The sequence below is a fragment of the Macaca mulatta genome, chromosome 3 (assembly GCF_049350105.2).
Source record: "Macaca mulatta isolate MMU2019108-1 chromosome 3, T2T-MMU8v2.0, whole genome shotgun sequence".
In the NCBI taxonomy this organism is placed as follows: Eukaryota; Metazoa; Chordata; class Mammalia; order Primates; family Cercopithecidae; genus Macaca; species Macaca mulatta.
In genome coordinates this window covers 24,202,659-24,221,841 of record NC_133408.1, presented here as the reverse complement: position 1 = coordinate 24,221,841, position 19,183 = coordinate 24,202,659, and the positions used below count along the sequence as shown (strand labels likewise).

At 36.6% G+C, this 19,183-nt stretch overlaps 1 long non-coding RNA gene across 1 annotated transcript; it reads right to left on the bottom strand.

Annotated features, from left to right (window-relative positions):
* Positions 1 to 832: 832 nt before the first annotated feature.
* Positions 833 to 18,422, bottom strand: LOC106997284 (uncharacterized). Its single transcript, XR_001443428.3, has 4 exons — positions 18,278 to 18,422; positions 17,771 to 17,892; positions 3,743 to 3,898; positions 833 to 1,958 (listed from the first exon to the last, which is right to left on the bottom strand). It is a non-coding gene; the product is annotated as an uncharacterized LOC106997284 (long non-coding RNA).
* Positions 18,423 to 19,183: the final 761 nt, after the last annotated feature.

The following is a 19,183-nucleotide window of genomic DNA, read 5'->3' as shown; positions in this document are numbered from 1 at the left end:
AGGTGTACCTTGGCCCCTTTTAGTCATGGCTGGAGCTAAAGCCGTAGGGATGCAGGGCACCATATCTTGAGGCTGCATAGAGAAGGGGGGCCCTGGGCCTTGCCCCAAAAACCATTTTTCTCTCTAGGTCTCTGGGCTTGTGATGGAGGGGCTGCCGTAAAGTTTTCTTACACACCCTGAAAACATTTTCGCCATTGTCTTGGTGATTAACATTTGGCTCCTAGTTACTTATGCGGATTTCTGCAGCAGGCTTCAATTTCTCTCCAGAAAAGTGGGTTTTTCTTTTCTATCACATTGTCAGGCTGCGAATTTTTCAAACTCTTATGCTCTGCTTTCTCTCGAATACTTTGCTGCTTAGAAACTTATTCCACCGGAAAGCCTAAATAATCTCTCTCAAGTTCAAAGTTCCACAGATCTCCGGGGAAGGGGCAAAATGCCGCCAGTCCCTTTGCATAGCAAGAGTGACTTTTACTCCAGTTCCCAACAAGTTCCCCATCTCCATCTGAGACCACCTCAGCCTGGACTTCATCGTCCATATCACTATCACGTTTTGGTCAAAGTCATTCAACAAGTCTTTAGGAAATTCCAAAGTTTCCCGCATCTTCCTGTCTTCTGAGCCCTCCAAGTCTCTGAGAATTTCCGTACATCCCCACATTTTCCTGTATTTTTCTGGGACCTCCAAACTTTTCCAGCCTCTGCCTATTACCCAGTTCCAAATTTACTTCCACATTTTTGGGTATCTTTATAGTAGCACCCCATTCTTGGTACCAGTTTACTGTATTAGGCCATTCTGTTGGTGCTAATAAAGACATATTTGAGACTGGGCAATTTATAAAGGAAAGAGGTTTAATTGACTCACACTTCCACATGGTTAGGGAAGCCTCAGAAAACTTAGACTCATGGTGGATGGGGAAGCAAACATGTCCTTCTTCACAAAGTGGCAGGAGAGAGAAGAATGAGTACCCAGTGAAGCGGGAAGCCCCTTATAAAACCATCAGATCTTGTGAGAACTAACTCGCTATTATGAGAATAGGATGGGGGAAACTGCTACAATGATTTAATTATTTTCACCTGGTCCTTCCCATGACACATGGGGATAATACAAACTACAATTAAAGATGAGATTTGGGTGGGGACACAGCCAAACCATATCACCATACTATGAAAATTATCCTTTTCTAGTTATTGTTGCACTTCAAAGACCTGATAAAGTCTATGGGTTGGAGGATGTGTCATTTTGTTTTCCTTTATAAGGTAAATCAAACAGCTACTGAGACACTATTTACCTGAAAAGGAACAGCCTTTGCATGCAGCAAGTCTCAACTTCAAAGTTAACAAATAAATATAGATAAATTTAAAAAGCCGTCAGAGATGGTTATTTAAGTATTAACTAAACATGTTTAATAGTTATCATGGGGGAGAATTAACATTATGTATTATATGTGTAATACATAAACACACACACATTATATGTAATTTCATCATTATTTTCTGGTCAAGTAATCTACTACCCCATTTTTAAGACACCACAAGTTAATGATTGATAATTTGGGAGAGACAATACAGCTGAGTGTTTTTCGGCTTTAAACCTAAGGTATTGCTCTGAACTTGTGGCCACTGACCCTGGGGCTTAACTATAACTCAAATTTTGCTGAGCTTCAAACACTAGTTCCAGTGACAAATGGAGCAAATTCTACAAACTGCTTCACACAAATAATGCTTTTGGATGCTTGTTGTACTCACTTGCAGAGCTGAGAGAACCATTTTTCTTCTAATCCTTATGGACAAAAAATGCATTAGTCTTTCCACTTCTAATCCAATCCATGACATTTTCCTCTCACGAGTAAATGGTTTTGTGGAGTCTCTGTTGGTCAATATAACCCCTGGCTTATGAAAACTTCTGTGCTATTCAGAGCTTCTATATTCTTCTGTAACCTTCAATACAGCACTTTGTCTGTCTGTAAATAAGAGTTAGATAGTTCAGGATAAAGGTATCTTAATCTTATCACTACTCAACTGTATACAGCTATTTAAACATAATGTAATATGTGCATAACTCTATAAAAATGTCAAGGATGTTAATAACAGATATAATATGTAAATAAATATCATTTTTAAAGAAGAAATTTAGTATATGCTTTAAAGATGGACTACTTGGCAATTTGACTCCTGCCTGTGTCCATATGCTTAACAATTATAAGATGTATACTCATTGAAAACCCTCACTCAGTACTGTATATATCAAACCCTATGTACTTTCAAAATTTATACAAATTAACACCCTACAAAATAGTTATTACTATTAATGTCATTTTACAGATGAAAAAGCTGAGGTACTGAGTGACTTTAAACATAACCTATAACCTCATAAAATTTCAGTTTCTACATTTGCATAGAATATGTGTTTAACAAAACTTTTCAATATATCTATGTTTTACATGACATTTTAAAATTTGTGGAGAGCAAGTTCTAATAAATTACAGTGTGCATAATATTGCCTTGATCATGGTTTGTGCTCAAAGTAAGTGGCTGATTATTTAAGGATTTCAAGTAGAAAATGTATAGCTATTTTTAAGGACTGTGAAAGATTAGAAAGTTTTTACGCTACCAGAAATCTAAGTAGGTATCTTTTCAAAATTGTATGAATTACAGTAGAAGATACAAGACTCCTGAATCGGATACAAAGAAGAGTTTATTATTATCAACAATCACCATAGCTAGAGTATTGGCATTTCTGCACCAGTTCCTGAGACCCAGTTTTCAAAGGGTAATGTGAAGAGGGATAGTTAACAACCTGTGTAAGCGGTAGGCTTCCTTACTGCAAAAAAATCCCGAGTATATATATGCCCATTATTTTTAACTGTGCAGTTAGAATGTTTATTTTTTGCCCTTCAGAAGTGGATACTCTCTGTATCTTCCAAGGCTGTTATACAAACATTTTTAAAAACGTAATTTGGAAAAAGGTACAAATGTGTCCTCATTTGTAAGATAATGTATAAATGTAAGAAACAACCAAGAATTTTCTCCCTAACATTTTTAAAAAAAATTATTGGCCCTACACTGCACTGATTCGGGTAGTGTGTATTTTTTAGATAGTCAAATATTTTTATTAGTTTTCAAAGTAGATGTCTCCTAGTCACTATCTGCCTGTGAACCTGTCTCTACAGCAGTAGAAGAATGAACGGTACATCTGTTCAAACAAGAGAAATGACATAAGAAACTACATTGGTTGGATATCTTGTGTGTCATTCTCCAGGTCCCATGCTTGTTTTAAGCATAACCATATCAGCTTAATATAAAACCATGGACTTCCTAAAATTAGAGAACTTAAAACAATGGAGACGAAGCTACACGAAAGAGACCCTGGATTATTAACTATGTGTAGCTTTAATGAAGGTTGGGTAGATAACAACTATTGCTAAAGGCTAAGTCAACAAGATTGATACACAGGTTGTTTACAGAAGCTATGTATACTGTATATCAATTCATTGTCTTGAAAACATTATACTCAAATGCATTTAGTTGAACAAATATAAGTATGTCACCATTAAGGAAACCAACAACAGATGGCACGACACCCAGAGACTAGTACCGGTGTTAAGCCACTACTCCCCTTAGGTCTAGAGTATCAAAATAAACGAGGTAGATAACATTGCAGCCCTATATTTTTCATCTTTCATGGTTTTACCGCCTTTTTCTATGTTACTAGGCAGTTCATCTTACTAGAAAAAATGGGGTCTACCTTCCAGGTCTTTGATTTTGGGTTTGACTATGTGATTTGCTTTGACCAGTTGTTAGCCCATGTGATGCAAGCAGAAATCTGAAAACACATTTGAGTGTTTGAACTTTCAGATTTGCTCTCCTGCCATCACTGTGAGGGTACTCCTGAGCCAGCCAGCTGGAGGGAAAAACAGGAGGAGCAGGGCTGAGCCGTGCCAGTCATACATGTGTGGCCATCTTGTATCATCTTTAATGCTATTTCATCTAAGCCTGAAAGTGGAGAAGTCTTGAGCAAAGGGAATTGTGCAAAGAGAGATAAGAAACATGGAAACTGAGGGAATCTAAAAAGGTAAACAGGAATTTTATCCCAATAGAGATTCTTAGTTAAAGACAATTTGTATATTTTTGTCCAATATTTTCTCCCATACCGTCGTTCGTGAAAAGTTCTGTATCATGTCTTAGGAATACTCAACTGTTTTTGCTTCAATCTTTCAAAAATGGCATGCCTTTAATTAGTCAATTCAAATTCTTCATTTAAGGAAAGTAGAAAACAGAGAAAGTGATTTACAACTTAGTCACAATCACGATCACCAGATGACCGAATCAATCAGCTCATTCTGTCATCTCCTCCTGGGTGGTAGCACTTTTACTGTGAGGTCACTATCTTTGAATCAACAGAATCTATTTCTGAATTTCAGAGAATAAGATAATTAAATGTACCTTCAATTCAAATAAAAGGCAAACTGCTTTTCAATCATTGTTTAGTAAACTAAGTTTCTTGAAATGAACTATGGTTTATTTTTATTGAAATATGTACAAAGGTTAAATATGTGATGTTTATATGTTAATCATCTATTATTTTGTAGCTTTTCTATTATAAGAAATAAGGTCTTGCTCTTAGTTGTCTATGCATTTGAAGTCTGTGCAACTTGCTTCCTTAATATTGGACAGGCCGGGCGCTGTGGCTCACGTCTGTAATCCCAGCACTTTGGGAGGCCGAGGCGGGTGGATCTCAAGGTCAGGAGATCAAGACTAGCCTGGCCAAGATAGTGAAACCCCATCTCTACTAAAAATACAAAAAAATTAGCTGGACGTGGTAGTGAGTATCTGTAATCCCAGGTAGCTGGGAGGCTGAGGCAGGAGAATAGCTTGAACTGAGAGGCGGAGGTTGCAGTGAGCAGAGATCACACCACTACACTCCAGCCTCGGCAACAGTGCCAGACTCTGTCTCAAAAAACAAACGAACAAACAAAAATACTGGACAAAAGATAATGTACAATAGCAGTCCCTTGACCTTATTTTTTAAATAAAAAATGGAAGATTGTAGCTTAGCTAGAGAAGCAGTGTAGATGCAAGGTAGCAAGTGTGTCAGCTCAGCCTTCACATTCTCTGGTTATAGAATACCGATTGCCAAATTTTACTTTAATCTGGGAATGCACCTTGAACAACTGTCAATTACTATCTGGGAATGTGCCTTGCAGATAAACCCCGTTATTCAAGGGACGCTAGTCTACTGGCCTACATTGGTAATTTGATTGATTTTGCTCCTGTGTTTCTCCAGACCCACACAGATGTTCTGTTTCTTCACTATTTAAAAGTCTTTTTTGTTCGACTCCACATTTCTGTGATTGTAGTGGGAAATCTAACTGTCTTCTGGTTCAACCCCTCAGACTCTAATCATAGTTTTAATAACCGAAATATATGTAACCAAATTACATATATAGGTAACCAATGGTTACCGATATGTAACCATTATTGGTGCTACTGTGAAAATCACATGTCAAAATAATTTACTATCACTTCAAATTACTCCATAGGCAGAGTAATCTGAAAAGTAAGTCTATTTTGTTATAATGAGTCGGTCGCAAATACTGAGTTAGCTTAGTACTAAAAAATGGAATAGTCTGGATTACATTCCTTCCATAGTGTAGTGTATGCATCTGTATGTATATTGTCTGTTTTCTTCATACCTTTTTTGGTCACAAGCACAAGGGACAAGAGGAATTTGATGATTTCATGACCTGATCTAAGCCATTATGATTATATTGAGCTATGCCTTGCAAAAATTAATGTTGAAAAATGAGATCATTTATGAGATGAAACTACGATGCAGCTTTGAAAATATAAAGCAATTTTATAAGTTCAGTATAGTTTTTAAAAAGTAATTTTACACTCAAGGGATCTGAATCTTTCTAACTGTAAAGCGGGTAAAGGAGGAAAAATAAAACATGTTCACATTCTTTTGAAAAAACCTCCGCCATAGACCATTGTATGTAATGATTCCATAGCCAAAGGCAAATTTCTTCAAATTTCTTCCTTTGGCCTCTACAATACACATAACACATACACATTGCCAGATTTTGAAAAAATTAGAACGGATTAAAGGAATTAAATAAGTTATTTAAATACTAAGTATATATATATGTGTGTGTGTGTATATATATAGCAACAAAGGCTATCATATCATAAACTGAATATCATAAAATGAATATTAAAAGTTAACACAATTCCTTTTTATTTTAAAGCCATAAGACATATACCTAGACAACATGTGCATCAAAAGAAATTCAAGATCAAGTTTACAACTCTCGGAAGCGATGAAAAACATGATGGTTTATGATAAAACTATTGGCAAAAGCCAAGTTTTACTCAGTTTATAAACTAAAGTGTCTTCATAATCAAACAGAAAAATTAAAGTAGTTTTATATTCAAATTAAGATGTTAGATTAAAAAAGTCCCAATTAGCTAAAAGTAATTTAGAAAATTTAAGTGAAGATTTAAAATAAAATTAATAGATTAGAGAAATGAAGGTTAAAATATATATGGATGCCATATTTGCCATATTTTGAGCACCCAGTAATTGTTTCTGGTTCCTAATGAAACAGGAGTGTTCCCTGACGACCTTGCGGGACTTGTGACAAAGGTGTGGCTCCTTTGCTTGGCTGTCATTTACTCAAACCCCTTACAGAAGAGGGAGCTTGCAGATGGGCAGTTCCCTAGCCTCTGGGCTCTGGCCCCACTATAGCATCTAGGGGTGTGTTACAGTTAATGCCCTTTTAGCAGTTGCTGTCCGAGGATGGCTAGGTATTAAACCAGCTCAGTGGAGAGTCAGGGTGACAGCCTTAACACCCTGCCCTCTTGGTACCAGAGTCCTTGCCTGGCATCCAGGAAGAATCAGATCACTTGGACTTGAAAGATGGTGAATGTGGGGATTTTATTGAGTGGTGGAGGTGGCTCTCAGTGGGATGGATGGAGAGCTGGAGAGAGGATGGAGAGCTGGAGAGAGGATGGAGAGCTGGAGAGAGGATGGAGAGCTGGAGAGAGGATGGAGTGGGAATGTGATCTTCCCTGGAATTCAGTCATCCCACAGCTGATCTCCTCTCCAACTGTCCCCAGCCGAATTCCTCCTGACGTTCAGATGCTCCTCCTCTTCTCTCCTGTGATGTGCTGCTCTGCGTTCTGCCGCTGCTCCTCTACTCCTCTGTTTGCGGAGCTTGGGGTTTATATAGGCAGAGGATAAGGACGTGGCAGGCTGGAATGGTCTTGGAAAAGGCAATATTTGAGCATGAAAACAGTAATGTCTGTTCCCATTTAGCGCCACAGGTTTCCAAGCTTGATGATGGGGTTTTTCCTGAGTACCACCCTTTTCTACCCAGTATTTTTCTGCTTCCTGTCTGTACCACTACCATTTCCTTTTTGTTTTCTCCTTTGTGTGAGTGTCCATATTTATTCTTTCCTTTTGTCCTAAATTTTTTCCTTTGTCTAATCATGCAAACTCCTGGAAAATTACTTAAACTTGTAATTCAAGGATGTGTCAAAATGAAAAAAAATTAACAATGTAGTTTGAGAATAAAAGTGTCAGTGATGAGAATGAAAGTTCTGTAAGCACGGAAATTATTTAAAATGAATGAGGAAATTCAAGTATAGTATGTAATTAAGATTATTGCCACCTCACTGAAAGCGTTTGTAATATGTAATTATCAAAAAATTAAGAATAGTTACTGAGAAAAAATATAGAGCATTGCAGAGAAAAAAAATACAAGATGCACATACCCTAAACTTACACAATAGAAAAATTAAAAGAAGAAATCTACAAAATCTAAAAAGGAAAAAAAAAGTTTGTGCTTTTATGTATGGAAACAAAAGTAAATAAAAACACTTTCGTGTTGTATTAGTCTTCTAGTGTTTCATAACAGCTTGTCACAAAGCTAATGACTTAAAACAACGCATAGTTTTTTAAACTTTCATTTCCATTTCATGATCAAAAACAAGAAGTGCTCTCTGCAGCCCTCTAAATAGACTATTATTACATCATGGTGAGCTTACTTCCGCAAAGGTAAAAAGGAAGGGTGTCTCTGGTACAAGAGGCAGCTCTGTGTGTAGATACTGTAACCTAAGCACAGGAGTGACACCAATCTCCACAATATTCTATTGTTAGAAACAAGTCACAGATTCCTTCTACATTCGAGGGCAAGGATTTATACAGGACTCGAATACGGGGACCACTCTAAGGTCTATCAAATATACCTATTAAATAAATACCCTTGGTTTGGGTTAAACAATCCAATACTATAAAATTTTCTAAAGCTTGACAAAGAAGTAATATTTAAATAAAAGAAGAAAAACATGTTCTGATCGTATGTTGGTAAAACAGCATTAAACACAAAAAGCATAAAAAGGGGGAAAAATCATGAAGCTGGCTACACACTGTGAGACTGAACTGGTTGTTAGAAAAATAGAAGTTTTTCAGAAATAAAATAGGGTTCATTTGAACTCATGAATTTGAATCTCCATTTATATGTCACTTCCTGAATATTGTATCTTGTATCGCTTGATCCCCTAGCTTTTCTATGCTTTTTAGTTCTTCTTTTTGATATCTCCATTATACATATAATTAGTTGATTAATATTTGTATTCTAGCCTTAACTGCAGTTCCATGACAGGAGGTTCAGTCACTATTATACAGAAATATATCTAGTATGTAACAAAAGCTTAATAAGTCTTTAGCAAATTAAATTAAAATAGGCTGGGAGCGGTGGCTCATGCCTATAATCCTAGCAGTTTGGGAGGCCAAGGAGGGTGGATCACAAGGTCAGGAGTTCAAGACAAGCCTGGCCAATATGGTGAAACCCTGTCTCTACTAAAAATACAAAAATTAGCTAGACGTGGTGGCTGGTGCCTGTAGTCCCAGCTACTTGGGAGACTGAGGGAGGAGAATCGCTTGAACCCGGGAGGCGGAGGTTGTAGCGGGCCAAGATTGTGCCACTGCGCTCCAGCCTGGGTGACAGAGGGAGACTCCATCTTGGGGAAAAAAAAAAAATTAAAACAGATTACAGAATGAAATACAGTGAGAGGAAATAATTAGAATATCAAAAAGTAAGCTATTGAGACACTTTCTCTTAATAAACAGTACTAATTAAAATAAATACAGTTGCTATACATAGAATTTCAGACTTTTTAGTTTAATAAATATAAGAAAACAAAATAATTTGAACTAATATACTTCAGGAGAGTTTGAGTAAAGCTATTATATTAAAGTTAGGCTGGAAATTTCAGATGTTCAAACATGTATTTTTTCTTTAATCAAGGCTTTCTATCTGTATCTACTCTATTTATTCAATATATATTTGCACATTCTCAAGATATCTTCAATTAAGCTTATAAAAATATGAATTTACATTTGCAGCATGACTTACTTTTCATGATTGATCTTTGAAAATTTGTACAAATTTAATATCTTATAACCATTGCAATTTTTCTAACACTGCCAAAATATAATTGATATCATTAAACAGTCATTTAAATTACTCAAATATGTCAGCAGTCAAAAATACATTTAGTAACAACTACATGTATGGTGAATAAAAATTCCAGTTTAGATGTGATGTTGTACGTCAGTATGTAAACCCTTGCTTTAAACAGACCATTTTGTTGTTTAAAAAAATTATCTGTAATTTTCTCTATGGAACCTACAATATTAGAGAGAATTTCTCATAAAAGAAAAAAGGGGAGGAAGTAAAAAGGAAGAAGTGAAAGAAGGAAGAAATTAAGGAAACAAAAGGGGAAAAAGAGATAACGAAAGAAAGAAAAAACACAAGTATCCTATACAGGTATACAGCTCCTTGTACTCTAGAGAGATGACTGAATTATAGAGACAATAACATAATAATAATTTTTGCTGTTTATTTGAAAAGCAAATGCTACCTTTCTGTATATTGGCTTATGTTGGATATCTTATTCTCCTAATCAAAAGTCAGTATAACAGAAGAGTAGAAAGGAGTACTGAAATGTGACTGAGATAAAAATTATTTAAATATAAGTAAATAATAATTAGGGTGTAGTGAATGAAGAATGAGGTGAATGAAGAAAGGAGCATTAAAAAGAATAACATATTATGGATGTAACTCGATGAAATATAACTCGATGGAATTCTCAAATAGCATTAATATAGCAAAAAAGTCAAAATACAATAGAATACATGATAATAGCTTCAAATTAAGACTAAGTTGATTGAAGACAGTGAAAGAAATGTGGAAAGCAGTAAGAGAAATTAAAGAATAAGAGAAATAAAGGATGAAGGAAATGAAAGCACAGATCATGAAGGAAGAAATGAAAAGGGAAGTAAAATACAGCAATGAAAATACAAATATTAATGAGGAAAATATGGGTATGTCATGATGGAGAAAATATTAGAAAAAACAATCTAAAAAATATTGATGCCTCTGTAAGGAAGCATGAAATGGGGAGTTAGAATAGTGTAAAGGTCTTTTTATCTCCTTCTTGTTACCTAGACTGAGTGTTGCAGAATCCTAACCGAAGGCAATTGGCTCCCAGGACAGTGAGCCATCTTGGAAAGGCTGAGTCTGACCAGCAATGACCATATATCAGTTCCATATGACAGGATGTCTCCTTCCAGTGGATGTTGATCACCTTGTCACCTGCTGCCTAAATGACCTTGTCTGTTGTTCATTATGTTGATGTATCCAGAGGGGCAACAAATCACTCTCCTAGATGCACAATCATTCTCCTGGTAACTTTATTAGGCTTACCAAAAAAAAAGTACACAATCACATCTGAGAATGGTCAGTTTTTCAAGCTGAATTACATCATGAAGTAAACTTCAGGATCAAAAAAGTGATCGAAATTACTTTTTTCTTTTTGAGACGGAGTCTTGCTCTGTCGCCCAGGCTGGAGTACAGTGGTGGGATCTCCGCTCACTGCAAGCTCCGCCTCCCGGGTTCACACCATTCTCCTGCCTCAGCCTCCCAACTCAGCTGATATTACCACAGGTCTTGATATGACTCAGCCTTTGGAGGCATCTCTCAGGGTGGTAATAGACATGGCTAGCCTTGGAGATATTTCTCATTTTAAAATCGCTTGCCTCTATATATTTAAATGTCTCTGAAAATTTTACTGTTAGGTCTTTCGTACATCACATATAAGATATGAAAATAACAAAAAGAACAGATATTCACATGCAACACAGCTTAATTAATTGCTTATTATCAATAACCTTGAAAAACTATGTGTGCTTGTATTGATTACTTTATTTCTCTATTTCTCTTCTTAACCGTTCTGTTTTGTTTTAGGGTTTTGTTCCTTCCTTTTTTTTTGAGACAGGATCTTGCTCTGTCACCTAGCTGTAGGGCACCTACTGGAGTGTAGTGGCACAATCATGACTTATAGTAGCCTCCAATTCCTGGGCTCAAGTGATCTTCCTCCCCCGGTCTGCTAAATAGCTGAGCCTACACGTGCATTCCCCCATGCTTGTCATTTTTTTTTTTTTCAATTTTTTTTTTTGTAGAGATGGAGGGGTCTCACTATGTTGCCTAGGCTGGTCTTGAACTCCTGGGCTCAAGCAATCCTCTGTCTTGGTCTCCCAAAGTGCTGCATTTTTCTTATAGCTTTAACACATAGAGATGTTTCATTAAAAGCATATAATATTTGGGTGTGCTTTCTATGGATAGCATTATAGTGTTTGGATACCTCTCCAACTTGGATTTTCTCGTCCTCAAAAATCTTGTGAAATTAAGGAAGCTTACATTTGTAGCTATAGTGGATTCACTTTTCTTGCTGCGTTGTACTCCATTTTTTGACAAGTTTGTATTTATATAATTTATTGACTGCTATCACCAAATATCGATAGCTATCTTATCTATTTTATTTTATTTTATTTTAGGCTGAGAGGGTACATGTACAGGTTTGTTATATGGATAAATTGCATATGGCTGAGGCTTGGTGTATGAATGATCCCATTACCATTGTCGTGAGCATAGTGCCTGACTGGCAGCCTTCCAACCCATGCCACCCTCCCAACCTTCCCCGTCAAGCATTCCCCGGTTGTTCCCATCTTTGTGTCTATGTGTATTCAAAGTTAAGTTCCCACTTATAAGTGAGAACATGTGGTATTCGGTTTTCTATTTCTGCATTATTTCACTTACCGTAATGGCCTCCAGCTACATTCATGTTGCTGCAAAGGATACGACTTTATTCTTTTACATGGCTGCATAGTGTTCCATGGTGTACATGTACCCCATCTTATTAATATACTATAATTTTCAACCTTTTGATAAAGATTAGGTTTTCATTTTTTATGGCCGTTAACACCACAATAAACATTTTTTAATTGTTTATGTTTTAATCTAGCAGGGCCATCAATATACCTTTACTGTTCTATCTCAGAGGTATATTGATTCTCCATCCCTATATCATAATTCAGTTTGCAGAGGTATTGATCTCCTTTTTCCTCTACCAGATATCATACTGTTCCATTACATTGTTGATGTTATTCTGATTGGAACTAATGAGTAAGATGTAGTGTTAACTCCTCTAGGTATATTAGTAGGACATGTATGTATTAGAGGGTAGAAAGTAAATCTGATAAAACCTCAGGGGCCTCCTACCTCAGTAATATATTTCCAGGGGTCCAGTGGTATAAGGCATGGTGACATATTTCTTCTAAAGTGAAGGATACATTGTTGCATTTGGCCCTCCCCACAATGAAAGAAAGAGATAACAATGCCTGGTGGGCCTCTTTGGTTTTAATAAGCAAAATATTCCCCATTTGGGCTGTTCCAAGAGAACCAAAGAGTTGCCAGTTTTGATTAGCGAAAAGAGAAGGTTCTACGAGTCTAGGTTACTCTGCCACTCGGGACACGTGATTCAGCAGGTCCAGGGCTGCTTGAAGGATAAGTGGCAGATAGGGATGTGGTTTGGCTGATAACTAGAGATGAATTATAGTCAGCCCTTAAAATTTTAAAGCAGCCTACCGTCCTCTGCAGATAACTACTCTCCTTTTTTGAAACAGCTTTTGCCCCTATACTATGACTTAATAGAGACTGAACACTTAAACCATGGGCCACCAAGTTACCATCATGAACTGGGTGTTATATGGCCTACCAACCCATAGAGCTAATGTACTCAGCATCCCAGTATCAGATGGAGCATAGAAGGAGTATATATTTCATCAGCCCAGAGGAAGCTCTGAAAGCACAAGTTAAATGAAGAAACGGCCCAAATGCCTATGGCTCTCATTCCTGCTACACTACATTCTCTCTCAGCCCACACTTAAGAAGAGAAGATTCAGGCCTGCCTTACTTATAGTTCAGCCTCATATTCAGGAACCACTCAAAATTGGACAGCTGTAGCACTACAGGCCCTTTATGGGACATTCCTGAAGGACAGTGGTGAAGGAGGACTCCCCCAGTGAGCAGAACTTTAAACAGTGTACTTGATTGTTTAATTTGTTTGAGAGGAGAAATGGCCAGATGTGCAATTATATATTGATTAATGGGATGTGGTCAAAAGTTTGACCGGATAGTCAGGGACTGTGAAGAAACCTGATAGAAAAATTGATGACAAGGAAATCTGAAGAGGTAGGTTTTTCTCTGTATGAGAAAAGCCACAAATATATTTGTGCAAAATATAAATGCTCACCTAAGGGTGATTTTAGCATAGGAGGATTTGTTTTTTTTTTTTTTTTTTTTTGAGGCGGAGTCTCGCTCTGTCGCCCAGGCTGGAGTGCTGTGGCTGGATCTCAGCTCACTGCAAGCTCCGCCTCCCGGGTTCCTGCCATTCTCCTGCCTCAGCCTCCCGTGTAGCTGGGACTATAGGCGCCGCCACTACGCCTGGCTAGTTTTTGTATTTTTAGTAGAGACAGGGTTTCACCGTGTTAGCCAGGATGGTCTCGATCACCTGACCTCGTGATCCGCCCGTCTCGGCCTCCCAAAGTGCTGGGATTACAGGCCTGTAGTTTTTTGTATTTTTTAGTAGAGGTGGGGTTTCACCGAGTTAGCATAGGAGGATTTTAATAATTAAATAGGATGACCAGCTCCGTGGATACCAGTCAACCTTTTCCCCTAGCCACCCAGTTATCACCTAATTGTCTCATAAACAAAGTGGTTATGATAGGAGGAATGGAGGTTATGCACAGGCTCAGTATCATGGATTTCTACTCAACAAAGACAACCTATCTGCAGCCACTGCTCTGGACCTAATATACAAACAGGAGAGACCAGCAGTAATTCCAGATATGGCATAATTTTCAAGCGGTGGTCAGCCAGCTACTGACTGACAGGTTGATTACACTGGACTGATTCTATAATGGGGCGGGGGGAGCAGCATTTTATTATTATTGGAATAGACACTTACTCTGAATACACATTTGTCTTCCTTAAACAATGATTCTGACAAAGTTACTATCAATGTGCTTACAGAATGCCTTAGTTCAAGTCATGGTCCCAACAGCACTACCTGTGATCAAGCAGCTCACTGCACAGCAAATAAACTGTGGTCATACACTCATGCTCATGGAATATACTAGTCTTATGTTTCTTACTATCTTGAATAAGCCAGCTTGAGAGGATGGTGAAATAGACTTTTAAAGACTTAGCTACAGCGTCAAGACTTAGTTACAGTGTAAATTGCCAGACAGCAATTTCTTGCAGGTTTGGGGCAAGATTTCAAGTAGGTTGCATATGTTCTGAATTTTAATTTAATTTATATATATATATATGAATTAAAGATATTTATATATCTCCTCCACAAAGGAACTAACATATGGTGTATATACATGTATGTGTATATGTATATGTATGTATACATATGTATGTGTGTACATGTATTATATATATTATGCATACACACATTTATACATAAACTCTATATATAGATGTAGATGTGTATATATAGATGTGTGTGTATATACCATCTATATATAGAGAGATGAAATATATAGGGGTCTGTGTATATATATATGGGTGTGTCTGAATGTATCTGTGTGTATATATGTACACACACACCCATAGATATACACACACACCTATATATATATATACACCTGTATATACACACACACACCCATGTGTATATATGTATGCATATATATACACACACATCTATATACAACTATATATCTATATATCCCTATATATATATATATATAGGGTGTGTGTGTGTGGATATGTGTATGGATATCAAGATATCTTGACATCTTGCCCCAAACCTGCAAGGTATTGCTGCCTGACAATTGACACTGTAACTAAGTCCTGATGCTGTAGCTAAGTTTTTAAAAGTCTATTTCACCATCCTCTCAAGACGACTCATTCAAGATGGTGAGAAACATAAGACTAGTATATTCCATGAGCATGAGCATATGACCACAGTTTCTTTGCTGTGCAGTGAGCTGCTTGATCACAAGCAGTGCTGTTGGGACCATGACTTGAACTAAGGCATTCTGTAAGTACCTTGATAGTAACTTTGTCAGAATCATTGTTTAAGGAAGACAGTTGTGTATCCAGAGTAAGCGTCTGTTCTAGTAATAATAAAATGCTGCCCCCTCCATTATAGAATCAGTCCAATGTCATCAACCAGTCAGCAGGTAGCTGGCTGACCACCCCTTGAAAATTGTACCATATCTGGAGTTAATGCTGGTCTCTCCTGTTTGTATATTGGGTCCAGAGCAGTGTGTGTGTGTGTGTGTGTGTGTGAGAATGTATGTGTCTGTGTGTACACACACACACATCCATCTATCTATCTATCTATCTATCTATCTATCTATCTGTCTATCTATCTATCTATCTATCTATCTATCTAGAGAGGTATTTCTCCCATAGTTGGGATTTATGGTCCCAGAATCAAGCAGTGGAAATGGAGGTAGCACCAGTCACTGTTAGTAGTAACCCACGAACAAAAGTATTGCTTCCTGTTTCTACAACTTTATTCTCTGCTAGCCTAGAAGTCTTAGTTCCAAAGGGAGGTATGCTTCAACCAGGAGTCGCAATAATGATTCTATTAAACTAGAAGTTATGATTTCCACTTAGCTGCTTTGCACTTCTCATGCCTGTGAGTTAACAGGCAAAGCAGGAAGTTACAGTTCTGGCTGGGTGATTGATATTAACTACCAGTGGGAAATTGGATGACTACTCCACAGAGAAGATAAGAAAAAGTATATTGGAAATACAAGACATCCCTCAGGGCACCACTTAATGTTGTCATGCCTTGTGATTAATATCAATGGAAAATTACAAGGACCCTATCCAGGAAAAATTACTACTGGTCCCCACCTTTCAACAATTAAGATTTGAGTCGGTACATCAGGTAAAAGGCCATAACCACCAAAGGTGCTTGCTGAAGGCAAAAGAAATACAATATGGGTAGTGGAAAAGGCAATTGCAAATGCCAACTATGATTGCGTAATCAGTTATAGTAATAAAGACTATCATTGTCAAGGATATTTCTCTCCTTATTTTGTTATGAATATTTTTGTGTGTATATAACAAACATCTTTGTTGTCTTCCCCTCTTATTCCCTTACCTTGTAGTGTAAGATTAATGATGTTATAGCATTGTATCTAAGTATCGCTAGCTTTACATCATAGTACTTAACTTCCAGGGTATCAAGGAAAGGCATAAACATCATTCAAGGACTTTACCTCCTTCTCTGTGGAAGGGGTTAGTGTGTTTTCAGTTATAGGTAGGATAGTTCTCTTGTGTCAGATAGAATTAAGATCTTCTTATTGACATTATTTGAAGAATAAATACAGTTTAAGGAGATGGATACAGATGCCAATTTGGTAATGGGTCAACTTGTCATGTTAAATTTTGAGTGTCAAGTTGACTGGACCACACAGTGCCTGAACGTTTGTTCAAACATTATTCTGGGTGTATCTGCAGGGGTGTTTCAGAAAAACATTAACATTTGACTTGGTAGACTAAGCCAAACAGATTGACCTCCCTAACATGGGTAGGCCTCATCCAATTAGCTGAAAACCTAAATGGAACAAAAATTCTAAATAAGGGTGAGGCATGGTGGCTCATGCCTGTAATCCCAGCACTTTGGGAGGCCGAGGCTGGTGGATCACCTGAGGTCAGGAGTTCGAGACCAGTCTGATCAACATGGTGAAACCCTGTCTCTACTAAAAATAAAAAATAAAAATAAAATAAAAAAGTTAGTGACACCTGCCTGTAATCCCAGCTACTTGGGAGGCTGAGGCAGGAGAATCGTTTGAACCCAGGAGGCAGAGGTTGCAGTGAGCTGAAATCACACCACTGCACTCCAGCCTGGGCAACAAGAACAAAACTCCATCTCAAAAACAAACAAACAAACAAAAATGCTGAATAACAGAAAATTCTTTCTCTCTGACTCCATGAGCCCAGACATTGGTGTCTTCCTACCTTTAGACTGAGACTAAAACATAGGCTTTTTTTTTTTTTTTTAAATTTTAGGTCTCCCAGCTTTTGCAGTGGAACTTATACCATCAGTTCTCCTGACTCTCAGGTCTTCAGACACAGACTGGAACAATATATTGTTTCTCTAGTTTATCAAGTGCAGATTCTGGGACTTCTCAGCCTCCACAGTGATATGAGCCAATGCTTTATCCCAAATATAGGCATGTGTGTGTTTGTATGTATATATATTTATTTATTTATATCCTACTAGGTATATTTCTTTGGAGAACCCTCATATATGCTAATATATTATGGATCCAAAAGACTTCTTTCAAGGCATGTTGCATTCAAATATAAATAAAAATCTTTAAATATACCTTTACCTTTGATATTTGGGAAAGTTCCTTAGATCAGAAGACGTTTTCTTGAAAGTCAAAGTAATTACACATCTTGCAAATGCTAGATCATGGTTAACACGTCAGTCTGGATAAAGAAACTTGCTTGTCTGTTATTACCAAAACTAAATACATAAAAAAAACCCTCAGCATCTTCTGTCAGGTTATAAATGTCACCTTGTGATAATATTTTATACTGTATATAGTTAATATAATATATTAATAACTAGCATTTCTTTTGTTTCTTTTTTCTTTGTCCCATTAATGTGCTGAATGATTAAAAATATTATTATTATGTGTCATCAACTTTATAAGAATTACTTATAAGCCTAGGCCTCAAATGATCATTTTCTGTGTCACAATTTCCATGTAAAAATCCCAAATATAATTGTAGGACTAACTTCATTAAACAATACAATACATATTCATAGTAAATTAACAGTCAAATATCATAAAAACACAGAAACTTTATCATATATTTTACCTCTGACTTACATAATTCACATTGATAACAACACCACATATCATTGGAACAGCTGAACTAGAACACAGAAAATGCTTCTTTTAGTGTAAAAATGCCCTTTGGGTTTTCTCTTGCACCATTTTAATCTGTTCGGTTCATTAAGTTAGTTAGAAGCTTATAAAAAGAGGTTGGGGTAAGTTATTTCAGAAGGAGGGAGTAACATCAGTTCCCTGCAATCCCACATTCACTAATTATCAATGGTCACTACTATCTAATGTAGAACTGACTCAATAAAGTAAATATGGTCATAATGAGTGCTGATATAAAGGGCTGGAAAACCATGAATGAAATTGCTAATGGGATTTCTCAATTGCTGTCATTGTGCCCTAACGTAGAAATCAATAATTGATTTATTGTATCATCTTACTTTTTATAACCTTTAGTGATACCTCACAGAATTCTGGTTAGATAAATCTTTTTCTAGACTTAAATAACGTATCTGAAATTTGAGTAAGATTTTAAACGTTCTTTCTAATTTTCATTTCACATATAGAACATAAATTTAACAATTTCTCAAAATCCTTAAGAAAATTTTAACACATCATAATATTAGTTATAATAAATTATGTAATTACTTCTAATATCTCATTTATTCAAATGAAAAGTTTACCCTAAATGTGGTCAGTAGGATCATGGTTCTGTGATTACGCATTTCTGAAAAGGAAAAAAAAAGTTTTTCTAATTCCATGTTTTGAAGAATTATTCATGGATGCCACAATATAATATTTGAAATTTGATTTGAAATAATCATTGAGGCATTGAAGTGATATAAAGCCCAATTTCAATAAGTTGATACTTTCTTTTTTTATTATTATTATTATACTTTAAGTTCTAGGGTACATGTGCATCACCTGAAGGTTTGTTACATATGTATACTT